The 14,410-nt window shown below is 37.1% G+C and overlaps 1 pseudogene; it reads right to left on the bottom strand.

Annotated features, from left to right (window-relative positions):
• Positions 1–12,987: 12,987 nt before the first annotated feature.
• On the bottom strand, positions 12,988–13,610 carry LOC127206486 (ATP synthase subunit O, mitochondrial-like; annotated as a pseudogene).
• Between the last annotated feature and the right edge of the window lie 800 nt (positions 13,611–14,410).

Below are 14,410 nucleotides of genomic sequence, written 5' to 3'. Positions count from 1 at the left end.
AGAGACTGATGCACCAACCAAGGACCATGCACTGAGAGGACCTAAACCCCCAGCTCAGACATAGCTGATAAGCAGCTCAGTCTCCATCTGGGTCTCAAGCTAAGGGTAGCAGGGACTGTCTCTGCCATGGACTCTGTTGCCTGCTCTTCAATTACTTCCCCCTGGCAGGGAGGCCTTGCCAAGCCACAGAGGAAGAGGATGCAGGCAGTCCTGATGATATTTCATAGTCTGGGGTCAGTTGGTAGGGGAGGAGGTTTCCCATTTTCTGAGGACTAGGGGAGGAGGAAAGACAAAGAAGGAGAGAGGGTAGGACTGTAAGGAGATGAGGGAGGGGCTGTAATCAGGATGTAAAATGAATATTTAAAAATAAATTTAAAATTTAAAAATGTCAAAATGGACAAAGAGCATTTGCTAAAGTCTCCTTCCTAAAGAGTGTGCTAGCTTCCTATATGATTTACACACTGTCCAAGCCATGTTGACTTTTTACAGCATATATTCACACTGAAGTAACCCGATCACAAAGCATTAAGTAATGATAATTTAATGATTTAAATTTCTAGTGGGTATTTTAAAGAAAAAGGACCTGTGTGTATACAATAAAGTGGGAAGTGATGAGATCTAAGCCCTTCCTGGTGAGGTATTAAGCAATAATAAGTGAGGAAAAGAAGAAAGAGGGAAGGAGAAAATGTGAGTTGAGTCATGTTGACCTAGTTGTATGGATGAATGATGATCAAGAATCAGACTAAACTCAAAATATGAGAGGTTATTTAGAATATAGATGTGGCTACCAAGAAGAGACTTGATACCCTATGAGCATATACAGGGGGAGGAAATCCCCCTCAGTCACAGTCATAGGGGGAGGGGAGTAAGGGGAAAATGGGAGGGAGGGAGGAATGGGAGGATATAAGGGATGGGATAACCATTGAGCTGTAACAAGAATACATTAATAAAATATATTTTTAAAAAAGATTTATTATTGTGTATAAGACTCCCTCTCCCTGTGTGTGTGTGTGTGTGTCTGTGTGTGTGTGTGTGTGTCTGTGTGTGTGTCTGTGTCTGTGTGTGTGAGTAATATAAAGTGGTGATATAATAAATTCTAAAACAAAATTTGGATTATTTTTGATATATGGATATAGAACAGATCAAAGAGGGAAACTAAGTAGGCAATACTTCTGCATAAGGTTCTTTGGAAGATGAATATTTTAAAAGCGATTTGGTGAGTGATTCTTTTTAAAAGAGATTTCACCTATTCGGAAGCCTTATGCGTGATTTTCTTCCATGACAGCCTTGGTCCTCAATCCTAGCACCACAGTAGTTGTTTTGGGCAAATTTAAGTATGGCTAATGCCCGGGGTAGTTTACTGAGACCTTTTTAATGTTTTCCAAGAGACACTGAAAGGCTGTATCTAATCATAAACAAGTGAGGTAGGTAGAGCAGGCCACGCTTGTTGCACAGCTGAGTCATGGAGCCACTAGAGGTCATCTCAGAAGGTGTGCATGAGCCTTCAAACACTAGAAATGTTATAAAGGTATGAAATTTTTCTGAAAGCAAATCTTCCCATCTTCTACTTCCTTTCATCTGGTAGCTGCCACCATAAGGTGCTGCCCTATTTAGGGTAGGTCTTCCCATATTAACTAATATAATCAAGAGAGTCACACACAGACATGGCCACAAGCCATCCTGTGGGTAGTGCATAGTAAGGAATATCTGGGAGCCAGACCACATGATGTAGTATGCCATAATGTCCTGTGCAAAAAGAATGTTGAAGATCTGAAGAGACACAATTCATCCCTGGATCCATGAACGAATGCAATAGCAATATGATTTCATGGTAATATTTCTAAATTTGGGGTGATAAAACAGTACTTGGGCAAAATATGTTATGACTTATTAATAAATCTTTAAACTCGACTTATCTAATTAGTGTTCAGCTTCAACTTGCTGGTGATGGCTAAGCAAATCACATCTGAGTGTAACACCAAGAGTCAGTGATTTCCAAATAAAGTGGAAGCATCCTTGAATCACAATGATGAAAATATACCTAGAAAGTGTCTATTAGACACAATGCTAACAAATAACGGAGAGAACTGTAAGTCACGCTTACCTCTGTGAATATTTCACAATCACAATACTTTACAATTAATAACCAGCTGCCCATGAGCTACTTTTGGAATTTGCTATGCAGTGTACTAGTTGACCTTGAATATACTCTCCTACGAAGTTCCAAATATGAATATGCTGCTGATTGTAAGTGAATCTGACAGATAAGGGAGCTACATTTGTGTTTGTATATGTAAATTTCTGAAAAATATCAATATTTATGCTAGTTTTATAATATAGCTTTATTCTGGCAGGGACTGAATTTGATTTATATAAAAGCTCCATACTTGGTCAGCAATTTAATCCATTCAGCTCAAAATTTACTCTTTGATAGAAGTAACAAAGAGTGTGTTATGAAATAAAACTCGCTAACCTCCTTGTCATTAAATTGAAGTCATTTGTGGCTTTTTAAAAAAAAAATGTTATGGATATGAGCTATAATATAAATTCCAAGATTTAAAAACTCCAATTGTATTGGTCTGTTAGCTATTTTTTATTGTTATTTTGAATGTGTGTAAGGCTTTAAGGTAATAGGTTTCATTATTTCTTTGTAAGCTTGCTACCTGCTGTGTAAAACAGCTCTTCCACTTATTTGAAATGTCTAAAGAGATGGGAATGCCAACCATGAATCATTTGTATTAGCACAGATGCCCAACTGAAATGCCTAAATTAACACAAGTTCAGAGAATAACACTAAACAAACGTGAGGGAAGAAGAGTCAGAAATTTCAAATCTTTAGAACGTTCCATAAGTAGGAATACCTGGGTTTTTCCTGGTAGCTAAGATATAGTCCTGTCACTAATATTTTTTTTTAAAGTAATTGTCTCAAACTTAGTGCCTGAAATAGTCATGTAGGCTAAAGGAAATAGGAGTAACAGAGTTTCAGCCACTTATTTTTATACCAATATCACTTATTGAATCATAATATGATTAGTGAAATTTAGAAATTTTAACTATATAAATTGACTAATGTATAAAATTGTTGCCTGCAACAAAATGTGCAATATTTTCACCTATCTACAAATATTCTTTGCCAGTTAGTTTTTATGCAGTTTCATCAGTATGAATTCATTTTTTATTCTTGAACTTTGTGAACACTGGAATTATACAGAATATATACCTGCACATGGCTACTTCTGCTCTATTTACTGTTTTCACTATTTACACGTGCAATAGTCGTACTTAGTTTTGGGCTTCATCTCAATTGTCTAACGGCACCCCTCTGCGTGACTCTAGCACAGTGGGCTGTAGCACTTTTCTATTGATAGACATCAATGCCATTTCCCTTGTGAGGCTGTTGTGGTTAAAGTTAAAATATCCACTCCAATATAAGTCTCCCTTTGGTCACATACACCTGCTTCTCTTGGTTAAACTATGAATCTAATATCTGTGCCACACTTAACACAATTTTTTAAACTTTTTATTGATTCTTTGTGAGTTTTACATGTACCCCAGTCCTACCTATCTTCCTGTCCCTTCAAATCTTCCATCTGCCTTTTCAACCTCTCTCACAAGAGAAAATAAGAAACAAACTAGAATAAATAAATAAAATAAATAAACAAATGAAACAACGTGTAAAAAAAAATGTCTCTGTGGAAGCTGCAGTGTGTCCCCACAGTAACCCTTTTGTCCACACATCTTTATTTGCAAATGTTCATTGCAGTGAGTCATTGGTCTAGCTTAAGGTTCACTTTCCTTTCTCTAAATATTTGTTTCATTTATTGTGATCAAGACAGAAACTATGTACTCCACGTGCAGAAACAGTTGTCTTTCACTGTTTCTAATTTATTGCTTCCTGGTATCCTTTGCAGGAGAGTGGAATGACAGCAGAGGAGGAAATGCAAACATACACATTTTATGATACCTGGGTTTTTGTTTTGTTTTGTTTTGTTCTGTTTTTTTTTTTTTTTTTTTTTTTTTTTTTTTTTTTTTTTGCCTATTTCTATGATTAAATCACTCCCATAGAAGGGAGTTGCCAAGAGGCATATATTTCACACAGGAAAATACAGGCATCATCAATTTGGGGTTTCTCCAAAGACGAAGACCTTTGCAATAGAGGGGCAGGCAAAAGAGATGTTACTACAGTGTAATTTCACCCAAGAAACAAATGCTTTGCTACTTGGTTTTTTTTTTTTTTCTTCTTCATTCTCTATACAATGGAGCCGTGTCTCCTGGCATTTATTATGAATATTTATTAAAAAATGATACAACCATTGGTGTTTAAATAATCTCAAATACTGTCTAACTATGGTTGCCACTGCTTTGATAAAAACCAGAACTAAAAGAATCACTGGGGAGGAGTGACCTTATTTCATTTTGTACTTTATAGTCTGTCATGAGGGAAAGCCAAGGCAATAACTCAAGGCAGGAACCTGGAAGCAGGAACTGAGGCAGAAACTATGGAGGAACGTCACTTACTGACCAGCTCTCCATTGATTTACTCAGTTTGCTTGCTTGCTTCCCCTAACCAGAGATGGCACCAGCCACAGTGTCCTAGGGATGAGGAGGCCTTGGCCAGTCCTTAATCATAAAAATGCACCCACCAATTGTTCATAGGTTAATATGATGGAAACAAATTTTAAATTGATGTTTCCTCTTCCCAGATGACTCTAGTTTATGTGAGTTGACAAAAAAGAAAAAATAAATAGCCACTGCCAATATTTCTGAAGATACAGAAAATAGTAATAGTTTCTATTTAATTTTGAAACTGTAGTATATAATACTAATTAAATGTTCTTAATTTCATCCACACTTTGTACGTGCATTGTATGTTCTTATTATCACAAACATGCGAGTACATATGCTTCCATTGTATAAGGATTCTGAGTATAAGGCAGCTGTGGTATCATCATAAATAAAATAAATGTACTGTCAATAAATGTTAGGAATAGAATTTAAATTGAAAACTCTTTTTATACATCCCATGCTATTATTCACGATGTTATAAATTTCCATGTCTACATTTTTAAAATATTTTTAATTACTTTCACATCACAATGACTTAATTTGCTGCAAAACATTTTCATAGTTTTGTACAGGCTATTACAAAATATTAGCAATTATTATCGAGTCATCAATATATGCTAAACAGACTATCTGGGGGAAATCTTTGTCAAAAGATACAAAATTGCTATTACAATATGCTTGCTCACATAACAGATGTCTTTGAGGTATAATGGAGAAGTCTAAAAACTGTCAGTTTATAGCCATACTTGCCAAATAATTATGACAAGTAAGTACTACACAAGTTAGCTTGATCTACCACTTATAGAGTTAAGTAACTTGTACCCTTGGTGCTTTGAGAGAACAATTAGCTTTCAACTGAGAAGAAGAGTCTGTATAATCATATATAGTCATAATGCAAGTTGTAAAGCATTTCCTTGTTGTGAATAATTAATCACATATCTCAAAAATGTTGCATTTATTGGTCTACTAGGAAGACCATTCCATATCTGTTAACTAATTCACAAAGTCCTGACATTCTGGAAACTATAATTAGGAGAGAGTAGGATTTCTAAATTTAATATATTAATTTGCTTGGCAATTAACATAGCTTTTAATTCTAATGTGTGCTTTTGAATATGTTCTAAAAGAGAAAGAAAGCTCCCAAAAGACTATAAAATACAGACTCCTTTAAAATAGTATCTTTAAAATTAATCTCATTGACGTTTACTGGTCTTCAGTTTCCACTAGATAGAAGGTAATGGAGATAAAGTGAGATAAAGCATGCTCAGTTTCTGGAAGGTCATCTTCTACTGATAAGGCTTTAGAATCCAAATTGGGTTCAAGGAAACTATGACTAGAACTTGGTCAGGTTGTATGCAGACTCCTTCCATTCATTTTGCCTTCACTGGGTTCCTATAATATGATAGAGACTTCCCCAGCCCGAAATTTGTGGATAAATGGATTGAACTAGAAATGATCATAATGAGTGAGTTAACCCAGAAGCAGAAAGACTCCAATGGTATATACTCACTTATATCTGCATACTAGCCCAAGGAGCATGTCCCACGAAAGCCTTCACTTACCAGGAAACTTGGACAGAGGAGAGGACAACCTATTGGGACTCTAGATGAGAGAAGCATGGGAGAATAGCAAAGTAGAAGGATCCAGAGGGTCCTAGAAATCTACAAGTAGAACATTATGATAGGCAGATTTGGGCCCAGGGGTCCCGCTCAAACTAAGGCACCAGCCAAGGACAATACAGGTGGTAAACTTTAAACCCCTACCTAGATCTAGCCAATGGTCAGAACATTCTCCACAGTTGAGTGGAGAGTGGGATATGACTTTCTCACGTACTCTGGTGTCTCACATTTGACCATGTCCCCTGGAGGGGGAGACCTGGTGGCACTCAGAGGAAGCATAGCAGGTTACCAAGAAGAGACTTCGTACCCTATAAGCATATACAGGGGGAGGTAATCATTGAGATGTAACAAGAATAAATTAATAAAAAAAAAGAAAAGAAAGAAAGAAAACATGTTCATAACACTCTAAGGATTTAACAATCTCTTCTCTCCAAAAGTATAATAATGGTTAATTTTTAATTGTTTACTTGCCACTACTAGAATAGAAAGAGAGTCTCTAATCTTGAGTAGGTTGGCCCTATGGCTATGTATATAGGAGGCTGTCTTGACCGAGGTGGCAGTACCTGTCCTGACTGTGGGTGGCACCATTTCATGTGCTGGGCCCTGTGTGACAGTGAAAGAAAACGAAACAAACAAACAAACAACCTAGGGATTATCAACAGAAGCAAGCAGGTAACTTGGGAACATTCATTTCCTTTTCTCTCTTCTCTTGACTTACAAGTTACGTGAGTAGCTGCTTTAAGTTCCTGCTACAGTTTTCCCTCACTGGTAGACTGTAACCTGAAACTGTAATGATAAACCCTACTCACTTTATTTCACTTTTTGTAAGGATATTTTATCACAGCAACAGAAACAAAGTGAGAAAAATGAGAACCCTTGTTTTCTTGGAGACATAAAAATATTAAGTGTATACAAAAGCATTCATTAGAAACTTAAATACAGGGGGAATGCTGGGAGTAGGAAGGTATAGCAAGGACTGGGACCCAGACAGTGTCTATGAGGAGCAATGTAGGTAGATGGAGGAAAAAAACCTAAGTTTGTGTGAATGGTTCAGCAGTTAAAATGCTTGTCACGTAAGTGAGAGGCCCAGAGTAAGGATCTCTAGAACCAAAAGAAAAAAAAAACATTCATATATATATATATATATATATATATATATATATATATATATATATATATATATATATATATATATATATGAGACACCAGAGTACGTGTGAAAGTCATACTCCACTCTCCACTCAACTGTGGAGAATGTTCTGACCATTGGCTAGATCTGGGTAGGGGTTTAAAGTTTACCACCTGTATTGTCCTTGGCTGGTGCCTTAGTTTGAGCGGGACCCCTGGGCCCAAATCTGCCTATATCATAATGTTCTACTTGTAGGTTTCTAGGACCCTCTGGATCCTTCTACTTTGCTCTATACAGGGGGAGGAAATCCCCCTCAGGAACAGTCATAGGGGAGGGGAATAAGGGGAAAATGGGAGGGAGGGAAGAATGGGATGATACAAGGGATGGGATAACCATTGAGATATAACAAGAATAAATTTAAAAAAATTTTTAAAAAGAAAGAAAGAAAGCAAAAAAAAAAAAAAAAAAAAAAAGAAAAGAAAAAGAAAAAAAAAAAAGAAAAGAAAAAGAAAAAAGAAAAGAAAAAGAAAAAGAAATGCAGGTAACCTGCATGAAATCCCAACCTCTGAAGGCCAAGACTAGAGATCCCTGGAGCTAAGTGGCTAGCTGGACTGAACGTATCAACAAGCTATAGGCTTCACTCAGAGTCCCTACACCAAAGAATAAGATGTATGAACAATATCAGCTTTAGTCTTTCACATTTTTGAGCACACAAGTGAACACTCACCCCAATACATTCGTATTCACACATATGGAAGCATGCATACTCACAAAACATATGCACACAATTAATTAATTGTTAATTAAAGTATATAACTATGCAGTGTTGCAGCAAAGACCAAGATATAAGTTTAAGGCACACACCCTTGTTTATCAGAGTGCCTAGAAAAACTTCCCCTGATACCTTCGTGTCAAGATCACTCATGAGGTTGTCTACATAAGCCTACAAATTGTTACCATTGGTGGAAATGGTTGAGTGGGCCTCGTGATGTTGATAAATAAAGTAACAATATAATATTAAGTTCTTTTTACAGATAAAATGTTTCATGCAAGAGGACATCAAGGTGAGTCCCATTAACTTGCAAACATCAGAATTTACTTTCTGATCACTGGTTTTTGGATGAGTCTGGACATGCACAGGAACACAGAAATCAGGATGGTTTCACCCCATTCTCTGGCCAAAGCAGCTGTCATTATTAGTAACTGTCTTTGAGATTGTTTTACTCTGTGACAATATGTTTTGACTAAGTGTTCAGTATTTGGCTTAATTAAGCATATTTAAGCATATCAAGAGCGTTCAGTTCCATCAGGAGATACTTTTGTGATTTAAAGAAACCCCACAGTGAGAAGACACAGCTCTTTCCTCCAGTCTTAAACAGGGTCTTATTAAATCCTCTTAGCTAAAGCCTTAAGGAAAATGTATGCGAGCAACATAATAAGAACATTTTGCTACCATTTCACTAGGAGATTAATAGGTTCTCTGTGGGTGCTCAAGTCTTCAAATGCATTGCATTTTTATACAGCAAACGAATCACAGTCATTGTTTTTCTCCTTAAGAATAAAGGAGACAAAAAAAGGACAAGAATTGACACATACTGTTTAATAGTGTCTAAATGGAACAATTCCTTAGAGAAGCAACTGATAATTATTGAAACATATTGTAGGAAATTTTTTTCTCTAGAGGGAGCAAACTCTTGGCCTGCAGACTGACTCCAGTCTTCAAACCCATCTCCCTAGATTCCAAAGTATTTTGACACATTGACAATATCATATAAAAATTCAGATCCTATGCATCTATCTGTCCTGCTGGGTCTACATAGCACCTCTCTCCTACCAAATGGTTATGCTTTGCACAGTACACATTCTACTTACCATTATATGATTCCCGGTCAGTTTTCTACCTGATCTCACACAGTCGGCTGTACATTCAGTGGCTAAGTAGTCCCTCTGAAGTTTTCATGATGTAATCTATTTTCACTTCTGACATTTCAAAAAGATATAAGTTCCTGTCTTCAGTATCGACTAAATGCAGAAAACAAAGTAGTAATGCATACAAATGGTTTTTAATCTCAAAAACAGTCATCTAAAAAGAAAATAGGCAGCTTGAAGCAAACCACTCCACACAGGCCAAAATGCTCAGGAAACACATACACAGCTTTGAAATATTTCATCTTAAGAACATTCAGTGTGCTCTGAGAACAGCACATGGTTTAGAAAATATTTTAGACATTCTCACTCTCATGTGAAGTATTGCATGCAAATTAATATACAGCAAAATCAAGAAATTCCTCAAGGCAGATCTTCTTATCCTTTAAGTATTGTCTAGATCTAATTAGACAATTTTCTCTTTAAAAAAGAGGTGTCAATAAATAATTGTTTCCAGGGGGAAATAATAGCCCTGTGCTAGGGAAAAACTAAATCTCTGTCTATTCCAATTCCAGATATCTAAAAAAAACCCAGCATTTCCACTACTGTACCAAAGCCCCCTGTGTGAGAGGAGTAATGTAGCTTTTGTCTTTATACCAACTGTAAGAATACTGGTTTTTTTTTTTTTATTAATTTATTCTTGTTACATCTCAATGTTTATCCCATCCCTTGTATCCTCCCATTTTTCCCTCCCTCCCATTTTCCTGTTATTCCCCTCCCCTATGACTGTTCCTGAGGGGGATTACCTCCCCCTGTATATGCTCATAGGGTATCAAGTCTCTTCTTGGCAACCTACTGTCTTTCCTCTGAGTGCCACCAGGTCTCCCCCTCCAGGGGATATGATCAAATGTGAGGCACCAGAGTACGTGAGAAAGTCATATCCCACTCTCCAATACTGTTAACACTCCATTCTCTAAGACTCAATGACACCAGATCAATATTCATCATTGCCAGTAGAGCTTTAGATGAGTGATACTATCTGTCTGAGCATTATATGAGAAATTATGCTGGTAAAAATAATTTCAAAATTATAATAAAATAAATAATTATAGCATGAAACAAAGAAAAATGTGATGTATTAATATTTCTAGCAATCTATTTAGGTTATCATCTGTGTTGCTTCCATTTCCTATGGCTGTGATAAAATGCCTTGATAAAAGCAAGTAAGAAAGGCATTGATCAGCTTATGTTCCAGGTAACAGTTTTCTGTTGTGGGAAAGTTTGGCCATGAACTTGAAGAAGTTAATCACATGCACAGTCAAGAGGAGAGAGAGAGAGAGGAGAGAGAGAGAGGGGAGAGAGAGATAGGAGAGAGAGAGAGAGAAAGGAGAGAGAGAGAGAGAGAAGACCCAAACCCAGGGAATGGTGCCACCTATGGTGGATTTGCTCTTTCCAAATTAATTAACATCAAGCAAATTCACCAAACATAACACAGATGACTTTTGATCTAGACCAGTGATTCTCAACCTGTGGGTTGCAACCCCTTTGAAAACCTCTATCTCTACAAATATTTATATCATAATTCATAACAGTCGAAAATTACAGCTTTGAAGTAGCAAGGAAAATAATTTTATGGCTTGGAGTCACCACAACATGAAGAATTATATTAAAGGGACATATCGTAAGAAAGGTTGAAAACCTCTGCTCTAGATGGTTAGTAAGACTCTCTTCCCACATGATCTAGATTATACCAAATTGACAAGTAAAACTAGCCACCACTCAACAAAATAATAGGCTTGAGCTTAGCAGCTTCATACAGGTATTTCATTACACCTTTTCCTCATTGGTTCCCTTCTCCTACTGCATCTCTACAGTCCTTCCCTTCTATGGCTCTTTCCCTTCTTGCCTCCCAGTCAGTATTCACATTGCTTTTCTTACTATATGATTTTATTACTCTAATTCAGTGTTTCTCAACCCATTGGTCATGACCCCTTTGAAAACCCTTTATCTCCAAAATGTTACAGTAGCAAAATTACAATTATGAAGTAGCTATGAAAATATGTTTATGTCCGGGGGTTATCACAATGTGAGAAATTTTATTAAAGGATCACAGTATTAGGAAGGCTGAGAAGCACTGCTCTAATTCCTAATAATTTTTAATTTCATAGTTTTTGAACAGAGCTGTGTATGATTTATTAAGTCATTTTTATATAGATTTTAAGTATAAAAATTAAGAGAAATAAATGCTGTGAGTGGGAGTTCCTCAAAGAAAGGTTGCATGTTATTGCCACAGTGGTAAGTTTATACAATAAATGCCTTTGGAATTTCATTGGTTGGTGATTTTATTTTGTGCATGTGCATATGTATGTATTTCTATGTATGCAGGTATACTTATATGTGGGAGAGCGAAGACAAGCATGCCTGTGTGCACACATGTTTGTGAAGTCCGAGAGACAATCCCAGTTATCACCCCTCAGGCACCTGCTCTCTTTAACTGATGAAAAATTTGTTCTTTCACAATTTCATACATATATGCAACTCATTCTAATTACTCTCAACCCCCAATCTCTCTGATCTCCTTCCCTCTGCTGACAATGCCTCTTCTGCACTCCAGACTCTTCCCACACTATCTTTTTGTTTGTTTTGTGATTCACGGAGTTTAACAAGAGGTTATCTGTATGACTGTAGGTTTAGATCAATCTTTTGGATCCAGATGAGCTTAGCAGTAGGTGAAAACAATTACTGTTCCTCTGCCACAATTCATCCTTAGCTGATGAGCCCTTCCCCTATTCAAGCTTAACTTTTAATAGGGCCAATTTTTTGCAGGCCCAGAGTAGGTAATTGCAGCCGCTGTGAGATCATGGTTGCAGTGGCTGTATCACACCCAGAAGACAGCGTCCCATGTCCTTCTCTGTACCTTCCAGCCTTTTCATTCTTTTCAGACCTTCTTCCTAAAGATCATCTTAGCATAAGGAAAGCTATCTATGTCCTGTTTTAGGACTGAGCACTCAACACAGCCTTATTCCCTGTACCGTTAAACAGCCACACCATTCCTTACAAAAAGAAACTCCTCTGACTACGTCTGAGTAATGTTTGTCTGTGCAATTAAGCATAAGAAATTTGAAGGTGCTAGGTTATCATAGTTAAACAGTGGTGCTAAGAACATCCCTCCTAGGGCTGATCACCTCTATTCAGGGGCTTTTGGCCGGAATGGCAGCATATTTATGAATTCTACGCTGTGAATAAAAGCCTCTATTCCAACTATGGAGTTGTTGGTTGCTCCCATAAATTATGCTACTGTTGCACTAGTGGGCACATCTTGCTTAGTAGGTTGGTGCTGTAGTTCATTGGGATTCACAGCTGGTTGAAGAATGTTGATACTTTTCACCTCCAGCAGCCCATGCAGTATTATAAAGCACTGTGAAAGCTAGCCAGCAAGGCGGAGGCTCCAGGTTTAGGCACAACTTGTTTTCTCTATAATTTTCAACCAAATGTTATGTTGTCTTCAAAAAACACAGGGTTTTATCATCTAGTTCCGGTAGACAAAAAAAGAGAAATGGCCAAAGGCGGTATTGTTCTGAGGCCTCTTTGCCCAATAACTGATAAGGGGGTATCTTCCACCTGCCACTAGGGCTTCCATTCAATAATCTATAGCTTCTAAAATCAGTTTTATCCATCTATGCCATGTATCTTTCTTCTGACTTTTAAGAAATGTTATTTATTAATTTGTTTGTTTGTTTATTGTCTGTTCAGGAAGCATTGTATTGTTGTTCCAGGTAAGAGAACTTTCACAGGTGAGGAAGCCTTTCAGACCATCTCCCAAATGCCCTAGCTGAGCTTCTGAATCTTGGTCTTCCCAGGCATATCAATGTATATCTCCCAATTCGAACAGCCATCTCATCCATGATTGATGGGTCCATCTTAACTTCAAATATCAATACTTGGCCTTGACCCAGAAAGCTTTTCAACACTGTCATTAACTCAGAGAGAACAACTTCATCTAAAGGAGGTGCTGTGGTCACTGTGCAAGGTACTTTTCCAAGGTAAACACTCACTATGGTAGAAAACGCAGACATGACTACCTAGGTGTTTCTTAGGTAACCAGTTTCAGCAAGTAAATTCATGAGGTTGACCATCAGTGGAGAAAATCTTTCCTTTGTTGTCATAGCCTTTAGGCTTTTCACTTCGATGCAGTGCTTGTGTAAGGATTTTGAACAGCAAGAGACATCTTGGGATCTTTCAGGAGTTGTCCTAATAGCAGCAACTCCTTTTCCACTTGTTCTAGCTTATTCTGTTTAAAATAAAGGGCAGTGGTATAGCCATCTTCAATGCCACATATCTAATCAGGAGCCTCATAAGCATGGCAAAGGTCCTGACGTACTGAACCTCTGTACCTGCTGGGACTGACTGGACACTGCTGTGGTGGCCATCTATCCATAAATTTTATATATATATATATATATATATATATATATATATATATATATATATATATATATATTCATTTCACTTTTTTATTTCATTAATTTATTCAGATTACAACTCAATTGTTATCTCATCCCTTGTATCCACCCGTTCCTCCCTCCCTCCTACTTTAACACTAGTCCCCTCCCCTTGACTTGCAAGTAGTAGGATTTTATGTAGCCATCTATCCCCTGAATTTCCAATTTTTTAATTTAATGATTTCAAAAGATCAAAACATGACTTTTAATTTATAGCAGTAATAATAACAACAGCTACAATGTCTATTAGATAAGTTTAACAAAATCAAACTATATGGTCACCGTTTTCCTTTGATATGATTAAACTTCTATGTGAAATACATTATTAAATTCCTAAACACATTTTCTACTTTCTCCTTGTTTATGTCTGTGCAAATGGTGTGTATGCCTGTGTATATATATTTTATGTGCACAGGTACATGTGCTTAAGTGTGCACATGCATGTGATACCCAAGTATTTTTACTGTCTTCCATTTCTATATTGAATAATGGTATCTCCATTGAATCCAGAACTCTCTAACTCAATTAATATACCTATAGCTAGTAACTTGCCTCGAGGAGCCCATGGATGGCTCCAACCCCAGAGTGATAGGATTGCAGGTAGGATATCCTTCCTAAGCAGTACTCATGTGAGTATGAGGACTTGAACTCAGGTCCTCACGCAAAGGCAGCAAGTACTTTACCCATTGAAATGCCTACCCAATCCCCTCATATATTTCTTAGAGATT

Source organism: Acomys russatus, chromosome 23, assembly GCF_903995435.1.
Source record: "Acomys russatus chromosome 23, mAcoRus1.1, whole genome shotgun sequence".
Lineage (NCBI taxonomy): Eukaryota > Metazoa > Chordata > Mammalia > Rodentia > Muridae > Acomys > Acomys russatus.
The sequence above is the reverse complement of the archived record's forward strand: the minus strand, read 5'-3'. Positions and strand labels throughout refer to the sequence as shown.